General features: G+C 45.6%; 1 long non-coding RNA gene across 1 annotated transcript in view; it reads right to left on the bottom strand.

Annotated features, from left to right (window-relative positions):
* Positions 1-1,195: 1,195 nt before the first annotated feature.
* LOC134918003 (uncharacterized) overlaps positions 1,196-17,890 on the bottom strand; it is a 65,673-nt gene continuing 48,978 nt past the window's right edge. The window contains exon 6 of the long non-coding RNA XR_010177436.1: positions 1,196-1,339. This is a non-coding gene — a long non-coding RNA (uncharacterized LOC134918003). The remainder of the gene's footprint in view (positions 1,340-17,890) is intronic.

The following is a 17,890-nucleotide window of genomic DNA, read 5'->3' as shown; positions in this document are numbered from 1 at the left end:
AGGATAGACTGATACGAAACATGAGTGAGTCAGCAATTCCAACATAATGACTTTTTTCATTGAGCCACAATGAACTCTAGATTGAGGATAATGATTGCTTAATTGCCACAAAACATTAAATAATCACAAGATGAATCCTATTTTACATAGTAACATAGTGACATAGTTTCTGAGGTTGAAAAAAGACAATTCATCCATCAAGTTCAACCTGTTAGTGATCTCCTACACTGTAATATTTTTAAAACTAATTTTAATTGTGGTGAATGTTTAGCCGTTGTGTTTATTACTATTTTTTTTAGTTCTTTAACTATAGTGTTAGATTTACCCACCATAACCCTGTATATTCTTATCCATTAGGAATTTATGTAGCCCATTGTTAAAAGTAGTGACAGAGTCTACCATTACTACTCTCTCTGGCAGGGAGTTCCAAATACGTATTTTCCTTACTGTAAAGAAACCTTTCCGTCTCTGTGTGCGAAATCTCCTCTCCTCTAACCTAAGCAGGTGTCTGTGTGTTCTTTGTGTTGATCTTACCAAAAACAAATTCCCCGCTAGCTCTGTGTATTGTCCCCTTATGTATTTGTAAATGTTAATCATGTCCCCTCTTAATCTCCTTTTTTTCCAGTGTAAACATGCCTAGCCTAGCAAGTCTTTCCTCGTATTCTAGCATCTCCATCCCCTTAATCAATATGGGCACCCTTCTCTGAACCTTTTCTAGTTCCAGGATATCCCTTTTGTAGTATGGTGCCCATAATTGTGCACAGTATTCAAGATGTGGCCTCACTAGTGATTTATATAATGGGAGTATAACACTCTCATCCCTTGCATCAATTCCCCATTTTATGCATGCTAATACCATGCTTGCCTTATTTGCTGCATTCCTACTTTGGGTAAAAACTGCTAAATTTGTTATCTATGTGAAAACCTAAATCTTTTCAATACAGAATCCCCTAGTTTTCCCCAATTAGTATGTAGTAGTATGTTTTTGTTCTTGCTACCAATGTGCATTCATTACCTTACATTTGTCTATAATGAACCTCATTCTTCATTTTCCAACAAGGTTAACATTTAGGGTGTGGTACTATGTTGTTTGCACCCTTTGTACTGCACAGCGTGTGACAAACTGGGTATTGTCGCTGGGTGTTTGCTTTTCCTGTGGTTCTTGTAACATCAGTCTCAGCGTACTTACTCAGGACTCTGCATTAGAGGTGTTCATGATCTGGATGTGTTTCAGCTGTTTCTCCCTGTCTGCAGCATCCACGCATTTCACTAGGCCTGGCGATGTCCAGTCTCTGGCTGCAACATCTCATTTTTGCTTACCCAGCTCTCTGCTTCTGCTCTGCAGCGTGGTCATAAAAAGAAGATAAAGCAAAGACAATTAGCTACAGCTCACATAACAATGAATCATTCAAAAATGCAAAAGACAATCAATTGAATCACAGATATTGGCATATTATATTCACAATCTATAATGTGGTAATGAGAAGAGTAATGAAAACACACACTTTTTAATAACAATTACAAAATTTCTAGCTTTCCCAAGTCAAGGTATCATGACCTTCACAGACAAATAACATTGGAGCTCTTTTAGGATTGTGTGGTGCCACAGTGTTGCAATGGGGAAATTGGCACACATATCCTGGGTTGTAATAATGTTAATGTATCTCAGTCTTATTTCCAAAGAGGATGTAGCAGGTGACAGGATGGTAGTGTCTCTGACCAAATGTAGCTTACTTGGTAATAAGAGTTTACTTGACAATTAAACTCAGTCTGTCTCCAGATAAAGTAACTCACTTTCACTTGCATAAGTAACTCAGTTTCTTCCTCATAAAGTAACTCACTTTTAATTGCATATATAACTCAGTCTCTTATTTCCCAACAGTGCCTTGAACAACAAGGTTTAACTTTTAGGGTGTGGTGCTATGTTGTCTGCACCCTTTGTACTGCAAAGCATGTGACAAACTGGATATTGTCAGTAAGTGTTTGCTTTGCCTGTGTTTCTTGTCAATATTAGTCTCAATGTACTCTCTCAGGACTCTACATTAGAGGTATTCACGATCTGGACGTGTTTCAGCTGTTCCTCCCTGTACAAAATGTCTGCGGCGTCCGCACCTATCACTAGGCCTGGCGGTGTCCAGTCTCTGGCTGCGACATCTCACTTTTGCTCACCCAGCTCTCTGCTTCTCGGTAGCACCCTGCTGTGTCTGCTCTGCAATGCTGCTCTTACCACCCAGTGTGACCATGCGTTTTGCATCCATTACTCATCTCCTGCTCTGCTCCTCACTCAGTGTGTCCAGCAGTGTCCTTCTCCTTGACTTCTTCCCACAAGGCTATTCTGCTCCCAGAATGCATTGTACAATCCACGAGCATCATCAGGACCATGTGATCGGACTGGGGTCTGTGCTTAACCTCTGCTGTGCCAGTGTTTTACCTGCACTTCTAAAGACACTGTAAACAAACATTAAAGGGGCACACACACCATTTTCCTGGGTGCCACATTAACATCTCTTTAACAGTTGGCCTACTGCACATGCAGTGCGGGATGGGATCCGGGCTCTAGGTCGACAAGACTTAGGTCGACACTGTCTAGGTCGACCACTATTGGTTGACAGTAAGTAGGTTGACACGGTTTCTAGGTTGACAGGGAATCTAGGTTGACATGTACTAGGTCGACATGACAAAAGGTCGACATGAGTTTTTCACTTTTTTATTTTTAAAAACTTTTTCATACTTTACAATCCACGTGGACTACAATTGGGAACGGTAACCTGTGCTGGGCGCAGCGGTAGCAGAATGAGGCACCTTGCCCGAAGCATGGCGAGCTAAGCGAGCCATGTGAGGGGACACGGTGCACTAATTGGGGTTCTCGGTCACTCTACGATGGAAACAACACCAAAAAATTTAAAGAACTCATGTTGACTTTTTTCATGTTGACCTAGAGTCCATGTCGACCTAGAGACCATGTCGACCAATAGTTGTCGACATATACACTGTCGACCTAAGTCTATTCTATCTAACATACCATGCCCATGTGGGGCAGCGTTGCTTGCTTGCCCCACTAATAACATTTGCCAACCATCTCCTGCCCATAAATCCAAAAATCTGGAAGCTTGAATTAATGGGGATGCAAAGTTTATAACATATGTCAATTGATCCTTGTTAAATGGCAGTAAACTCTCTTAAACTGTCTTTTACTAGATAAAAGCTACCAAACATTTTGCTCATGGAATTTTCTCCAACTCCCAATCCTTTCTTTTTAATAGGAACAACCACTGAATACTTTTCAGTTTAGTTTAGATTTTTATTTTAATATGCAGCAAGGCCCTCACACAAGCATTTTAATCTATGGAGTTCTAGATGTTCTAATTAATTGGAATATACAGAAGAACCACTGATTTCAAGAAACTTGGTTAGGCTAACAAAATGGTGTATTCCACAGTAAGTAGGATGCAGGTATACTTTATTAATGAATTACTTAAAATGTCCCTGATATAAACGGTAAAATAGGAATAGAATATGTCATGCTGGGAAGACAAAATTGTGAAAAGCATAAATCAGAATTTGCCTTATACACCTGCATTCATAACAAAAAAAAAAACCCAATAGTAAATAAAAGGGGAGTTCTAGGTAACTTTCCCTCCCCGCAGCCTAACACTAACCCCCCTCCCCCACACTCTATCTCTAACCCTCACCTCCAGCCTAAACCTAACCCCCCCCCCCTCTCCCTTCCTACACACACGCACACACGGCTTACAGTACTTCTGTACAGTGCCGGCATTCCCTCGTTTGGGATCCCGGCGTTGGGGATTCTTTTGCCGGCATTGCGATCCATGTTGGGATCCCGGCATCAGCATTCTGAGCAGTGTTGGGATTGTGGTGTCAAGATTCCGCCTGCCGGGATCCTGACAGGATCCCAGTTTTACAGTCCAGACATGTTTGTTTTGCCCTTGCATATGATGCTGATCTGCTATGTACTGTAGACACATTTGTATACATTCCACAGATCTAAGCTTTTTTGTAGTTGTACCCAATGGAAACAAAAATAAATTTGTATTGACACAATTTTACAATTATACGGTGGAAGTAGGTTCCACTCAAGGGTACTAAGCTCCCATAAAAGGTGATTTTTTTCCTTCTAATTCCTATTTTGACTACATGGGTTGCTCATAATCTTAATGCTTTTGCTTAGTAGTCATGCCTTTCATTGTGCTGCACTGTATGTGGCCTAGTAAAAAAGGACCTGCATGTTACCTCACATGTGAAGTGTGGACCAATGATGCAAATACAGCTGAGTGCTCCAGATCATTTAATCCATCACTGATATCATAGCCCCAATAATTACCATCCCACATAACCGTGTATCACTGCAATGTGTTATGTGTGCTACTTATCAATCTGGCTAAGCAGTGCTTTCCAGTGTCGTAACTAGACATTTTAGCGCTGTGTGCAAGAAACAGCACCAGCGTCCCCCCAATATAGAAAACATAGCCAGTGCACGCCACGGGTGCATGCAAAAAATGTAGGGGCGTGGCTTCATGGGGAAGGGGCGTGGTCACAGAGCTCCCTTTTACACATTACGGCAGACAGAGCTCCCTTTTACACATTAGAGCAGACAGAGCTCCCTTTTACAATTACAGCAAGTAGAGCCCCCTTTTACACATTACGCCAGGTAGAGTCCCCTTTTACATCTTACGGCAGGCAGAGATCCCTTTTACACAGTAAAGCAGGCAGAGCTCCCTTTTACACATTACAGTAGGCAGAGCTCCCTTTTACACATTACAGCAGGTAGAGTCCCCTTTTACACAGTACAGCAGGTAGAGTCCCCTTAGTCACAGAACAGCAGGTAGAGTCCCCCTAGTCACAGTACAGCAGGTAGAGTCCCTCTTTTTACACATTAAGCAGCAGAGTCCCCCTTTTTACACATTAGGCAGCAGAGTCCCCCTTTTTACACATTAGGGAGGCAGAGTCTCCTTTTTACACATTACAGTAGCAGAGTCCCTCTTTTTACACATTAGGCAGGCAAATTCCCCCTTTAAACACATTACGGCAGCAGAAATCTCCTTTTTACACATTACGGCAACAGAGTCCCCCTTTTTTAAGCATTAGGCAGGCAGAGTCCCCCTTTTTACACATTAGGAAGGCAGAGTCCCCCTTTTTACACATTAGGCAGGCAGAGTACCCCTTTTACACATTAAGCAGGCAGAGTCCCCCTTCTTCACACATTAGGCAGGCAGAGTCCCCCTTTTTTACATGGATAGGGATAAAAAGAGAGAGAGTTATATCATCGTCAGCAGGATGAGGTGCCCAGGAGAGCAGTTACCTGGAGATATCCAGGAGGAAGCTGCGTTGTCTCTCTGGCCAGGCAGCGGCTCTGCCCGGCTCCCAGGCCATCACCCACATGTACAGTAGGCAGTGGTTTGTCAAGAAATAGGTGTATGGGTGGGTGGGTTTTTGGGGGGTTGGTAGAAGGAGGGAAGGATAGGCAGTGGCAAGGTGGCTGATTCAGGATGGTGTGATCTTGAAATGGCTCCCCTTCCCCCCTTTCTCCATTGTCACTACAATTCTTCTTAGGGAAGAGTGAAAGAGAGAGACAGAGGTTAACAAGGGAAGAGAGAGAGAGAAGGAGAGAGAGGAGCAAGAAAGAGGGGGGGGGTCAGGGATAGAAAGTGAGGGTTTCATTGAAAAAGAGGTAATTAGAGAAAGAGAGAGATGGTGTCAGGGAGAAATGGATGAGAAGGGAAAGAGAATCAAGAGAGAGTGTCAGAATAGTGAGAGAGGAGCAAGATAGAAAGAGTATTATGGAGAGAAAGGCAAGGTCAGCCAGAGAGAGAGGAAGGGGGGTTGATGGGAGCTCTTCATTGCATTAAGCTCCGCCCCTAAATACCCATGAATCGGGGCACTTGCGGGGGGGGGGTCCAGGATAGAAGTCGGACCCCCACCCCCTTTCCCCGGCTTGCGTGCATAGAGAGGGTAGGGATGGGTCAGCCCACATCTGAACAGCGCTGCACATTTGATAGGGTGGCAACCCTACCAGGAAGCACAGAGAGCCCAATCATACCCAGGGCAGGATGGGGAAGGGGCAAGTTCCTCTCCTCTGGTGGACCGGATGGCCCCCTCACCTCCTCCCTAATTGTGGTGGCCACTGGCCAGTACCGGCTGCCTGCCAGCGTGAGCGTACTTAATGAGTCAGGCCAACTCATTAGTACTTGGTTGCCTTGTATAATGCTGCGGGCACTTAATTGTAGCTTGCTCTGCCTCTACTGTCTCTGCTGCAACGCGATCAGAGCTGAGCTGAGAGCTCCAATCACAGCTGGCAGCCAGAGCGAAGCCGCCGTCTACCCGTCAGCTGCACCACAAACCAACCATCTGTCTGCCCGGCTACAACTTAGTACCATCAGTGAGAGAGGGAGAGAGTCAGCGCTCCTCTCCTTAGGCATCACAATTAGGGAGGAGGTGGCCACCCAGTCCGCCAGAGGAGAGAACCTTTCCCCTTCCCCATCCAGCTACAGTAAATGGCGGTGCTGGTGGGCGGTAGTGTGGCGTGGCCTGGCAGGTGCCTTCTGAGATTTTTCCGCCTCACAGCGCATTGCGCTGTGTGCAGTGCCCCTCTCCTCCATACCTAGTTACGGCCCTGGTGCTTTCCACCTCTTTACCGGTAGCCTATCACTGCTGGTGAGGAATTTCAGCAATATGCACACACATGCAAGTGTATCCTTAACTGAAAAATGTAAAATTAAAATGTAGGATATATGCTACAATAGCTAACATCCAGGGGTGGTTTAAGGGAGATGGGGCAAATGTGCAGACAGTATGCTCTTGGGTGTGGCCTTGTGGAAGCCCCACTTACATCACTCCAAGAGAGTACCCAGCACCTAGAGATTCTGCCTGCACTGCCAGCTCCTCTTCAGTTACTGGATCCGTGTGCTGAACGAGAATGTAACAGTGCAGTACCCGACTCATTTTGGTGGTCTGCATCCCCTTTGTGACACCTCTAGATGATTGCCCTATTTAATATGTGGAGGCTTGTAGCCAGGGTCAAACTGGCCCACAGGGGTACCAGGGAAACCACCGATAGGCCCCACTGCCTGAGGGCCCACTCCTTCCTCTAGGTATCAGGTTCTAGACTGTGCACTTGTATTATACATGGTAGATATGTTGCATTACACCAGGGGTGGCCAATCAGTCAGCGACAAAGAGCCAAGAAAAATCTTTGGGCATGCCAAAGAGCCGACACCATGTGCACGCAGGAAGGCACGAGTGCAAAAATGGGGCGTGGTCTTATGCCCGCTAGGCCACGCCCATTATAAAATACATTGAAAAAGCCAGATTCAAAATAAAATACATAGAAAGGGACAAATCCAAATAAAATACATTTAAAAGCAAGATTAACATAATACACTTCAGTTCCTCCATGTGTCACTCCAGCCCCCCATGCGACTGTAGTAGCCCTTCATGTGTCCAGTAGCCCCTGCTCCAAACCCGAGGTGGTCCATGCTGAGGTAGCTGTAGTCCCCCTTTGCTTGCCAGTGGGTTCTCACCTAGTATCCAGCTCCCTCAGTCCACTTAGTGATGCTGGCATTGCGTGCCTGGCTGGAGCACAGTGGTTTCTGGATCTTTTGCGGTCACCTGATCTCAAGTGTCAGGAGCCGCATCTGAATGAAGAAAGAGCCGCATGCGGCTCAAGAGCCACTGGTTGGCCACCACTGCATTACACTGCACTAAACTATTGCGTATTTCAAGTCTCTGCGGAGGCTGGCCACATCCCCTTTGTAGGCTGGACACACCCCTAAGTATGGACCCCTATCACTGCATTCCCCTGGTGGGCCCTTCATGCCCCAGTCCGACACTGCCTGTAGCTCAATCTGCACCACTGTTAATTTGGCCATGCCTAAGCTATCATCTGCATTATGTTTTAAATGGCACCCAATGCCAAAATCACATGGAAACTGCCATTTTTGTGTTATTATAAGTTTTAAAGGGCTTGTTAAATAGGCTCATTAAAGACATGTTTTGCAGCTATGTAGAAGTGCACCTTTTTTTAGATGAATGGATATATAAATATAATGTGAAAAAGTTACATTCGGAGTTACAATTTCTCTTGACGCTCATATTAACAAATGCCACATTTAATTTATTAAATGGACTAATCTTAATAAATAGCAGATAAAAGGCATCCACACCTTTCCTAGAATGTCTATTCCTGGATGTGGCTTATGTAAATGCTAAGGTACATACTTTATCAATAACAGTTCTATATACAGTATGCACAGATTTATCTGTGATTTCATAGGCTTTCAATCTGTCTTTCTCTCTGTCTGTCTGTCTGTATGTCTGGTTATGTGAACATATGAAATCTGTTACAGATATAAGATGAATCATTTACAACACTTGCATTCAGTGTTTCACATCACTTTTGGAATTACAATGCATGCTGACTTGGCAAGGACTCTTATCATATAAATCATGAAAAGACAAGTAAAAGAATACAGCTCAATAAATAATTGTGTGTCCAGTCAAAACAAATATGTTATGTAGGATACAAACGAAAGTGCAAGATCACAGTTACAGATGGAAAGCATTTCACAAATTATGTGTATACTGTATACTATGCTGATAATTTGTGTTTCTGTAATTGCTTCAGAAAAAGCTGCAATGTATGAGTTATGTACAAAATTATCTCCATCTCTCTTTGCCCCTATCTTTCTCTAACTACTGTACAGATGTGTTCTTATATACTGTGGCTTCAGTCATGGCAAATATCCGCTTTATGCGCACCAGGTACCAGGCATCTCAGACGTACTGAGAGTCTTCTTTGCTCAAAATACGCACCTTATGCACGCGAATAAAACAACGGGGAGTGAGAAAACTATATTGCTAGCTTGCACTGATCAATTTGAAGTGCAACACTTGTACAGTACATCTGTGTGTGACTGATACCCCTTTTCCATCTAATGAGTACGGGTCGCAGCCAGGAGCCTGACACGGGTGCTACCCAGCTGCGGCCCGTACTCAGCCCCTTTCCCACTGCACTGCTAGTGACGCGGCTAATCTCCCAGCGCCGCCCTTCCAAACAGTGTGAACGGGAGCTTCCGTTTGCACTACACAGCTTACCGGGTTAAACACGTGTTCAACCCGGCAAGCTACCCGAGTAGGATTCCCGGATCACTTGATCCGGGAATTTCCAGGCAGGGCCATTTCCACTAGAAAAAAACAAGGGAAAATGCGTGACCCCGCGCATTTACCTGTGTTTTTAGAGCTAGTGGAAAAGGGGTACGAGTCTGAATCGGTGTAAAAAGGGCTCCAATGAGAGCGGCTGCAGCTTCTCCTTCACACCAAGTTCATCTGTGATTCTATAGGTGTGTAAAACCAATTCCCATATGGTTAATGTTGCAGCCCAGTGTCTCTAGTACACTGCAATTGGCTTTCCACTGATCTGCTATGCCTATAAGATGCAACATTTAAAGAAAAGTAGAAAAGTACAGTATGCTACTAGTCTCAGAGCTTTTCATTTGCACCAGGTATCTTGAGCATATCCAGATTAAGAGGGAGTGCAGAGGATACTGTACAGCGCCCCTCCCCCCCTATCAGGGGACCCCCCCCCCCCCGAAGCACACTGTCATTATTAGCTCTCCCACTTGTGCTGCAGCAGAACCAGGTAGCCAGAATGCAAACATGACAGTATGTCGTGCAGGAGTAATGTAGACAGGAGTATCAGGCTTCGGAGAGAGACAGACATACACAGAGAGTCCTCCTGAGTCCTGTCCCAGTGTGTAAATAGTACAGAGGGTGCTGTTATTCTTGCATGTGACAAGATAGATTGTATATTTTATTTTTCTATGAGTATTGTAAGGTTTTTTAAGTTGTCTTTATTCCACTACAAGGAATACACAGTACCCAGTGTCAGGTCTGTAACTATGTCTGTACCCGGAGGGGTCACTAGTGGCGGTGCGTTGGAGGAAACGAGGAGGCTGTAGAAGATTCCTGCGCATGTGTGCAATGATATTTATTTAGCACACAGAGATATAAATAGTCACTGAAGCACAATACAATACTGATGGTTTGAGCATAGAAGCTGACGGAGGTATAACAACAGTCACAGTTGATGATCTGTAAACCAGTGAGATAAATAACAGTGATGACCAGCCTGGAAGCTGAAGGCAACAGTATGAAATATGCAGACAATAGTAATGCAACCAATGACAGTGAACACATGCAATAGTAACTCCTGAGATTGGTCTGGAAACCAACAGTATTCGATTCACACAGTCTGTATATATGCACAAGTCCACAAAGCCAAGCAAGGCCAAAGCAGGAGACAGTTTGTAAATTGCAAGCTGGTTGTTTTAAGTGCCAGATGGAATAGCACAGTGCTGAACGCAGATAAACAACACACAGGTGAGAATGGTAAGTAGCACCTGGATGCAGAGGTGGATTGCTGACTGTGTAAAGAGTTGTAGCAGAGCAGGATGGCTGGAGCCTGTAGTTCCACGGAGACACTGGAGCAAGGAAATCACTGCCGACTGGAGCCAGGAGACGCTGTACACTGGATGTGACGCGTTGTTCAAGGCGATGAGACTGAGCCGATGTTATGGATTTATACCCCCTGGTCAGCATGTGTGCAGACACAGTGCAGGATTGGGTGTTTGCAGGTTAGCTGACCGCAAGTGTCATGGCAGCGCCCATGCTGCACAGATGGTGGTGGGTACACACTAGATGGACTTCAGGGGTACACAATAACAATGGACACCGTGCCCGCGGACAGAGCATTCATACAGCTGCAGACTGGGGCCGTGACCTCCGAAGACCTGCACGCCAGCGCACTGGTAAGTGAGATGCCACTGAACGCCGATTCCTGAAACCCAGGCATTATAAACTATTAGTTTAAATCTAATATAAACCATTGGTTTAAATTTACTATACACAATCCATACCTCCCAACATGACCCATTCCAGGAGAGACAAAATACTCTTTACCTGTACTACAATTTTTGATTGTAATCACTTAAGTTTAAACTACCTTTGGTGATTAATGAAGTAGAAACTCCAGGAGCAGAGCATTTTGTCCCTCATGGAATTGGTCATGTTGGGAGGTGTGCAAGATCTAATATACTGTACACCTCCCCTTCCCCCAGCCCCCCCCCCCCCTCCATCTTAAGTGCATTGGGCCCTGCCAAGGCCTAATGTGGCCCTGGTCTCGGGTTGTATGGCACATAGACAATAGTTGTATAGGGACACATCTGTACCCACCTTTCCATTTCTTTTTTTGCCATCTAAATCTCTCTCTGACTACCCTCCCTTTATGGCCCACATGTAAGTGCCGAGATTTAAGGGTGTAGATACAATATTTAAAGCAGGTATTTTTTAATGGCAAAATCATGCTAGTTTTACCTTAAAATATTGCTGTCATACATCATAGTTGTTTTTTTTTTTAATCTTTTCATATTGTTGCAATTTTAATAATATGGACAGACTGTCCAGACTCTTAACCCTGCCTGCATCTCATATTCTATTACATAAGCCCCCCATGGTGTATGTGTCCTGACTTTATTTAATGCTGTAGGTCCTAGCCCCCCCCCCCCCCATCCTCACATTGGCACCACCCTGCAAACTGTAAATTAGTGCCTTACTTCACATACTTTAGAGAGGGACATTGATCTCACAAAGAAGCAGTGTGGTCACACAAAAGTACCACCAATTCAAATTACACAACACAGTAGCACAATCTTATTCACATTACACCACATGTAGTGCCCCTGATTCATATTACACTACATAGATATGCCCAGTGGTGCAAGTAGAAAAAATGTCTTACGGGTACTGTGTGCGCGCGCCGAAGGCGCGCGCGCAAAAAAATGGGTGTGGCCAAATGCCACATGGGGCGTGGCCAATCGAAATGGGGGCGTGATACACATATGGGGGAGGGGCAGATACACGTATGACCCCAATAGTGCCAGATACACGTTGCCCCACAGTGCCAGATATACATTGCCCCACAGTGCCAGATACACATTGCCCCACAGTGACAGATATACATTGCCCCACAGTGCCAGATACAGAAATGCCCCCAGAGTGCCAGATATACATTGCCTCGCAGTGTCAGATACACATTGCCCCACAGTGCCAGATATACATTGCCCCACAGTGCCAGATATACATTGCCCCACAGTGCCAGATACACATTGCCCCACAGTGCCAGATACAGAAATGCCCCCAGAGTGCCAGATATACATTGCCTCGCAGTGTCAGATACACATTGCCCCACAGTGACAGATATACATTGCCCCACAGTGCCAGATACACATTGACTAACAGTGCCAGATACACATTGCCCCACAGTGCCAGATACAGAAATGCCCCCAGAGTGCCAGATATACGTTGCCTCGCAGTGTCAGATACACGTTGCCCCACAGTGCCAGATATACATTGCCCCACAGTGCCAGATATACATTGCCCCACAGTGCCAGATACAGAAATGCCCCCAGAGTGCCAGATATACATTGCCTCGCAGTGTCAGATACACATTGCCCCACAGTGACAGATATACATTGCCCCACAGTGCCAGATACACATTGACTAACAGTGCCAGATACACATTGCCCCACAGTGCCAGATACAGAAATGCCCCCAGAGTGCCAGATATACGTTGCCTCGCAGTGTCAGATACACGTTGCCCCACAGTGCCAGATATACATTGCCCCACAGTGCCAGATACACATTGCCCCACAGTGCCAGATACACAAATGCCCCCACTGTGTCAGATATACATTGCCCCCCGTGCCAGATACAGAAATGCCCCTACAGTGCCAGATATGCCCCCAGTGCCAGATATCCCCCAGTGCCAGGTATACATGCCCCCCCAGTGCCAGATATCCCCCAGTGCCAGGTATACATGCCCCCCTGTGCCAGATATCCCCCAGTGCCAGGTATACATGCCCCCCTGTGCCAGATATCCCCCAGTGCCAGGTATACATGCCCCCCTGTGCCAGATATCCCCCAGTGCCAGGTATATATGCCCCCCAGTGCCAGATATCCCCCAGTGCCAGGTATATATGCCCCCCAGTGCCAGGTGACAATGCTAAATTCCTATGTCGTATAAACAACCCTTATGAAGCTAAGAACACTGTACGCTGTTTACTTAAGAAATACCGTAATGGTACGCTATCTGCGTAGCGATCGCTCAGCCGTAGGCGAGACGCTCAAGCGTCACGTTCGCTCACGGCCCAGCGATCACAGGACACGTTATTGGTTATGTCTAGGGGAAAGATTCGCTATGGCGTAGCATACGCTCGAGACCACGAGGAGGTCACCAGCGATGCAGACGCTCACAACACTATACCTTGATATTAAACCTTATACCGATGAAACACACAGAATACCTTAATGTGAGTACAGGGTGTAAATGCAACCTTGTGTAACCTGACTACCTACAAAGCTGTTTGAGCGTCACCGACGCTCAAGTGAACACTTAACACTATAGTAAATACACTGATACTGGTTTAGGGTTCCAAAGCCTATTATCTGTATTATATCTAGTATACTTGTAAAAGAGTAACACAGTACAAATGATACACTACAATATAACAAAGACTTCCTAACCAAACACCTAACTAAGGGATAAACTACAATGCTATCCTGGTCTAACACAATACAATACAATACTATAATACTACGAAGTATTTAAGAGAAAAGAGGAGAGAGAGAGAGATAGAGAGAGAGAGAGAAAGAGAAAGATATTGGCTCGCAGAAAGACAATGATTACGGAGAGAACTTACGCACAAAGGGTATGATCGCCTGCGCCTCGATATCCAGCTCCCGATTATCAGCAGATAACCGTTGATGAGAGAGTGAGAGCTGGATGTGGTCGGTCTGCCTATTTATGCCCCACACACAATGCAATCTCCTAGTCCCTACAATCCTACAGTTTATTAGACACAGGAATTCGGCCCTGTACTGTAACCAAAGGTCATAGGTTGATTCATACAGGTGGGCTGTGCTGATTTCCAACAGCTCAGGTGGGTGGGGAACTGGGTTTCCCGCCGCATACCTGAGTATGTGCAAATCATAGAAATGGACATAAACTTCTTATGTCCATAACTATTCGCACGAGCGATTAATACGCTCCAAACCAACACCGGAATATTGCTAATTAAATACTCTTCCGATGGGTATCAAACACTGCTGTATGACTCCTGTTAGACCCTTCGTGCAATACAAAGAGGGATCCCTCCGCTCAGGGACATTCTATCTAAACCAAACTTACAGAAACTATTGAGGGGAACATGATCTATGAAATACATTAATTGTGAATATTTGTAACGAATGAGTCGCACGCTACGATCACATAAACTCTACCGTAAATGCGCATACTGCGCGTGCGAGTGCACGCTATTGCGGGTATGCGCTTCCACGGGAGAGCGTACGCATGCGCAGCACGGACCAGTGTGCGGGGCAAATATGGCAGTGTGCATTAAGACATTTTTCTGACTTCGACACAGGTATATATGCCCCCCAGTGCCAGATATCCCCCAGTGCCAGGCTTTATGCCTCCCAGTGCCAGATATCCCCCAGTGCCAGGTATATATGCCCCCCAGTGCCAGATATCCCCCAGTGCCAGGTATATATGCCCCCCAGTGCCAGATATCCCCCAGTGCCAGGTATATATGCCTCCCAGTGCCAGATATCCCCCAGTGCCAGGTATATATGCCCCCCAGTGCCAGATATCCCCCAGTGCCAGGTATATATGCCCCCCAGTGCCAGATATCCCCCAGTGCCAGGTATATATGCCCCCCAGTGCCAGGTATATATGCCCCCCAGTGCCAGATATCCCCCAGTGCCAGATAGAAATGCCCCCCCAGTGCCAGATATCCCCCAGTGCCAGGTATAACCCCCCCCCCCTTCCCTGCTCACCGCTGCCGCTGGCCGCTGCCGTCCTGTGTGAGGGAAGGAGAGCGCAGCCTGTGCCTCTCCTTCCCCTCAGTCTCCGGCGGGTGTCTCACAGTTTAATTCAGCGCCGATCCGTGAGCCAATCAGAGCTCGCACCGCGAGCTCTGATTGGCTCAAGGATCGGCGCTGAATTAAACTATGACAGCCGCCGGAGACTGAGGGGAAGGAGAGGCACAGGCTGCGCTCTCCTTCCCTCACATCAGCGGCGGTGCGAGGAGCGGCGGCCCGTCGGTGTGGGTACGGCGTACCCACGGCTAAATTCTTACGGGTACGCCGTACCCACCCGTACCCGCCCACTTGCACCACTGGATATGCCCCTTATTATAGTTACATCACTCAGCAGTGCCCTTTATGCACGTTGTGCTACACAATGGTACCCTTTATACACGTCACTTATACATATGGGGGGTCATTCCGAGTTGTTCGCTCGCAAGCTGCTTTTAGCAGCTTTGCACACGCTAAGCCGCCGCCTACTGGGAGTGAATCTTAGCTTATCAAAATTGCGAACGAAAGATTAGCAGAATTGCGAATAGACACTTCTTAGCAGTTTCTGAGTAGCTCCAGACTTACTCGGCATCTGCGATCAGTTCAGTCAGTTTCGTCCCTGGTTTGACGTCACAAACACACCCAGCGTTCGCCCAGACACTCCTCCGTTTCTCCAGCCACTCCCGCCTTTTTCCCAGAAACGGTAGCGTTTTTTCACACACTCCCATAAAACGGCCAGTTTCCGCCCAGAAACACCCACTTCCTGTCAATCACATTACGATCACCAGAACGAAGAAAAAACCTCGTAATGCCGTGCGTAAAATACCTAACTGCATAGCAAATTTACTTGGCGCAGTCGCACTGCGGACATTGCGCATGCGCATTAGCGACTAATCGCTCCGTTGCGAGAAAAAAATAATGAGCGAACAACTCGGAATGACCCCCATAATGCCCACAGTAGTAGTGCTGCTTGTACACAAAATGCCCACAGTAGTAGTGCCATTTATATACAGGATGCCCATAGTAGTAGTGCCACTTACACATAATGCCTACAATAGTAGTACCCCTTACAAATAATGACCGCAGAAGTGCTGCTTATACACTTAATGCCAACAGTAGTGCCCTTTATACACATCTCTGCCTCTGTCACTCCAACAGCTCACTGTCTGATATATCACATGCACCGTGCTGAAAAAGGATGCCACTCCGGCCTGGATGAATGCTGTCCAACAGACACAGCATGTGTGAGTACCAGGAGGGGTGGGCTGTAGATCAGGGAGTACCATGGAACCACCAGGACCTTAGGAAGGAGGAGGTGGCTGCAGTTCATCAGTAACACTAGCACAACCTGCATCATCATTTGACAAAGGTGATGGGGTGGGCTTTTCTGTTGGAATTACTGTGCAGGGCAATGAAGGAGGTGGAAATAGTTCCCCCTACCATTACAGGTGGAGGAGGTGGAACTCGTTTCCCCCAGTTTAACCCCTGGCTGGCACTTGTGGTTGTCCATAAAAATTTGGCATGACAGAATTTTCTGGGAACTGTTGTGGCATTTAGCAATATTTATTACCCAAACATCCACAGCCCAGGGTGTTGGGATGTGGGTATTAGTAAAGCATGTAAACACCCCAGGGAAACAATTTTTTATTCAACCATTTTACATTTAATCCAAAGGAAAATCAATTTTCAAACACGTTTAACATGTTTAAGTATAATGTTGAACTTATATTTTTTGTGCATATTGCGCCACCAATACTCCTCTAAATTTCCAGGCAGCAAATTTAAAGATGTACCTTTAATTTTTCTCATTTTATGATTTTTGTTGTGACCTCATTTGGTTTTGTTCATTTGGGTGTTAGCGCCAGTAATTGTATCAACAAAATTTTCCTGTGTAGTTTAAGCTGGGCCATTTTCCAATATCATGATATGCTGCCCATTCATCGGACATGATGGTGGAACCATGGGCAACTTGACGATGAATGATGGCACGCAAATTGGCTTCAATTCTTCATAGGACATGAAACATGCACAAGTCTTGCTTGCCATTGAGATGTTTCCCATCTAAGACAAACACCCAAGGTACATCCATATGATTTTCATAATTTTTATTTTGATGCAAAGCATGGTTTCTCTTGAGCAATTGCACCCTGTTGTATTGGCAACATCCCTTCAACAAACTCTTGTTGATTTGAATGATTTTCCCTGGACCACCCATTGGTTGGGATTCATTCAGTGCTCGATTGCAAACCTTGCACAATCAGGGCTTGAGCCTGTGCAAGAGAGCAACCCTTTTACCAAAGATAAATGATCGTCAAGTCATCCTTGATTTTAATGTTAGTATGCAATTTTGTGTCTTACTGTAGCACAGAACGGCTGAAGTTCCTTCTCCTTTGTTGCTTCTTTTACTTGGCCATTTATGACTGCATTTTTTGCAGAATAGTAGTGCTTACACAGTAGACAATGGATGACACAGTATGTCATGTCCCTTGCATGGGTATTGACCATGAAATGTAAAGTGTACCTTGAAAACTCACCATTCCCATCACACAATCTCCTTGTCTCCTTGTCACGACATGTTTGTTTTTCCCCATATGTGTTGACATGCTTTACTAATACTTGGGATGTGACTGGGGGTTATCAGCATTTGGCTGGTTTCTCCTAGGGAAGGAGGGGGAAGGGAGTGTCACATTATTTTAGTGGTCCAGGGAATACAGCCCGGTACTGATGGCCTACAGGTGGTTGGTATTACTGTATGGCGAGGAGACTAGGCTGCCCTTAGAAAATCTGATGGTTTGTAATCTTTCATTATAAAAAATAAATGGGGGCCAGCATTTTCCAAATTAACAAAGGTTTAAAGGTGGCAATTTTTTTTTTAATAAACCATCTGGATGCTAATCCATTGAGAAAATTTAGAAATATTGATTTTGCAACCCAGTTTTGCAACGCTTAGTAAATTTACCCC

This window comes from Pseudophryne corroboree, chromosome 1, assembly GCF_028390025.1.
Source record: "Pseudophryne corroboree isolate aPseCor3 chromosome 1, aPseCor3.hap2, whole genome shotgun sequence".
NCBI lineage: Eukaryota > Metazoa > Chordata > Amphibia > Anura > Myobatrachidae > Pseudophryne > Pseudophryne corroboree.
The sequence above is the reverse complement of the archived record's forward strand: the minus strand, read 5'-3'. Positions and strand labels throughout refer to the sequence as shown.